At 48.4% G+C, this 2,500-nt stretch overlaps 6 non-coding genes across 6 annotated transcripts; 4 read left to right on the forward strand and 2 right to left on the reverse strand.

Annotated features, from left to right (window-relative positions):
* Positions 1-65: 65 nt before the first annotated feature.
* TRNAQ-CUG (transfer RNA glutamine (anticodon CUG)) lies at positions 66-137 on the reverse strand. The gene has a single exon. It is a non-coding gene; the product is annotated as a tRNA-Gln (tRNA).
* A 155-nt stretch (positions 138-292) lies between these two features.
* On the forward strand, positions 293-374 carry TRNAL-UAG (transfer RNA leucine (anticodon UAG)). The gene has a single exon. It is a non-coding gene; the product is annotated as a tRNA-Leu (tRNA).
* Positions 375-660: 286 nt separating this feature from the next.
* TRNAL-AAG (transfer RNA leucine (anticodon AAG)) lies at positions 661-742 on the forward strand. Its single transcript has one exon. It is a non-coding gene; the product is annotated as a tRNA-Leu (tRNA).
* Positions 743-1,426: 684 nt separating this feature from the next.
* TRNAQ-CUG (transfer RNA glutamine (anticodon CUG)) lies at positions 1,427-1,498 on the reverse strand. The gene has a single exon. It is a non-coding gene; the product is annotated as a tRNA-Gln (tRNA).
* Positions 1,499-1,653: 155 nt separating this feature from the next.
* TRNAL-UAG (transfer RNA leucine (anticodon UAG)) lies at positions 1,654-1,735 on the forward strand. Its single transcript has one exon. It is a non-coding gene; the product is annotated as a tRNA-Leu (tRNA).
* Positions 1,736-2,021: 286 nt separating this feature from the next.
* On the forward strand, positions 2,022-2,103 carry TRNAL-AAG (transfer RNA leucine (anticodon AAG)). Its single transcript has one exon. It is a non-coding gene; the product is annotated as a tRNA-Leu (tRNA).
* The last annotated feature ends 397 nt before the right edge of the window (positions 2,104-2,500 follow it).

Here is a 2,500-nt window from a genome sequence, read left to right on the forward strand (position 1 = left end):
CTCACATCTGGAAGAAGGTTAAATAATTTTAATACAGTACTGAGTAATGAGAGGAAAGTAAAGAAAGGTCCCACCGAGATTTGAACTCGGATCACTGGATTCAGAGTCCAGAGTGCTAACCATTACACCATGGAACCATTAAGTACCTTCACCTGCCACACTAAAACTTTTAATTCTTCCTCCAGATCTCCAGAAAACCGGGGTACGGTTCCCAGATGGGGTGGCTATGATTATTTCGCCCCTTACTTAGGTCTGCGTCCTCAGGTAGGGTTGAAAAGCAGCAGTTGTGTGTGGTAGCGTGGCCGAGCGGTCTAAGGCGCTGGATTTAGGCTCCAGTCTCTTTGGAGGCGTGGGTTCGAATCCCACCGCTGCCATTAGGCACTTTTTGCTGTTTCCAGAGGTATAACGAGATTACACCTTTGATCCCTAGCGCTGAGCTAAAGCGATTAATTCTCCCTTCAGAACTATTAAACGCTGACCCTTTAAGGACATTACCATGGAGCAGCAGGCATAGGTTGTTCCTCGTTAGTATAGTTGTGAGTATTCCTGCCTGTCATGCAGGTGACCAGGCTCCGAATTCCCGAAGGGGAAGCTATGGTTGTTTTGCCCTTTACTTAGGTCTGTGTCCCCAGGTAGGGTCGGAAAGCTGCAACACCATGTGGTAGCGTGGCCGAGCGGTCTAAGGCGCTGGATTAAGGCTCCAGTCTCTTCGGGGGCGTGGGTTCGAATCCCACTGTTGCCATTGAGTAGCTTTTGCTTTTACTTGCTCTTTCAGCTCACGTTACATGCCCAGAATATCGATTGGTTGAGGCAGGTACCTGGCGCCAGCTAACTAATCAGCGCTTCCCCTTTCAATGCAGGAGAACCTCTCGTCCCTCTCTCAGTATGGGCGCTGTATTACCACCTGCTAAGATGTTGCGCGGACAATCTGGAATACAATCCTTGAGGAGGGATCCCCAGGGATCAGATGTACTCTGTGATGAATAGGGTGAACAGGAAGAACTACAAAACTGACCCTTGCTGTCTTGCCTTAATCCTTCCCTAGATCTGAAACATAGGCACAGAGCAGCGTACACCATAATCTGCACCGAGCTGCAAAAGCCAGGGATATTCACAGAGGTTAACCAATCAGGAAATCCACTCTATACTAGCCAGAGCTGGCACTGTTTCTGGAAGAAAGAGGCAATTTAACTTTATTTTCTAATCCTGGATAACCCATATTTCTGGCATTATGGCTCCCGGGGGGATGTGAGTGCTCTGGGTTTCTTTGAGGCATGAGTTTTCATCCAAGTTCTCAACTAATTGCACCTTGGGGCGACAGAACACAAAGGTATGGAAGCAGCATTTATGGATTTGAAAAGCTCACATCTGGAAGAAGGTTAAATAATTTTAATACAGTACTGAGTAATGAGAGGAAAGTAAAGAAAGGTCCCACCGAGATTTGAACTCGGATCACTGGATTCAGAGTCCAGAGTGCTAACCATTACACCATGGAACCATTAAGTACCTTCACCTGCCACACTAAAACTTTTAATTCTTCCTCCAGATCTCCAGAAAACCGGGGTACGGTTCCCAGATGGGGTGGCTATGATTATTTCGCCCCTTACTTAGGTCTGCGTCCTCAGGTAGGGTTGAAAAGCAGCAGTTGTGTGTGGTAGCGTGGCTGAGCGGTCTAAGGCGCTGGATTTAGGCTCCAGTCTCTTTGGAGGCGTGGGTTCGAATCCCACCGCTGCCATTAGGCACTTTTTGCTGTTTCCAGAGGTATAACGAGATTACACCTTTGATCCCTAGCGCAGAGCTAAAGCGATTAATTCTCCCTTCAGAACTATTAAACGCTGACCCTTTAAGGACATTACCATGGAGCAGCAGGCATAGGTTGTTCCTCGTTAGTATAGTTGTGAGTATTCCTGCCTGTCATGCAGGTGACCAGGCTCCGAATTCCCGAAGGGGAAGCTATGCTTGTTTTGCCCTTTACTTAGGTCTGTGTCCCCAGGTAGGGTCGGAAAGCTGCAACACCATGTGGTAGCGTGGCCGAGCGGTCTAAGGCGCTGGATTAAGGCTCCAATCTCTTCGGGGGCGTGGGTTCGAATCCCACCGTTGCCATTGAGTAGCTTTTGCTTTTACTTGCTCTTTCAGCTCACGTTACATGCCCAGAATATCGATTGGTTGAGGCAGGTACCTGGCGCCAGCTAACTAATCAGCGCTTCCCCTTTCAATGCAGGAGAACCTCTCGTCCCTCTCTCAGTATGGGCGCTGTATTACCACCTGCTAAGATGTTGCGCGGACAATCTGGAATACAATCCTTGAGGAGGGATCCCCAGGGATCAGATGTACTCTGTGATGAATAGGGTGAACAGGAAGAACTACAAAACTGACCCTTGCTGTCTTGCCTTAATCCTTCCCTAGATCTGAAACATAGGCACAGAGCAGCGTACACCATAATCTGCACCGAGCTGCAAAAGCCAGGGATATTCACAGAGGTTAACCAATCAGGAAATCC

Source organism: Hyla sarda, unplaced genomic scaffold, assembly GCF_029499605.1.
Source record: "Hyla sarda isolate aHylSar1 unplaced genomic scaffold, aHylSar1.hap1 scaffold_950, whole genome shotgun sequence".
Taxonomy (NCBI): Eukaryota; Metazoa; Chordata; class Amphibia; order Anura; family Hylidae; genus Hyla; species Hyla sarda.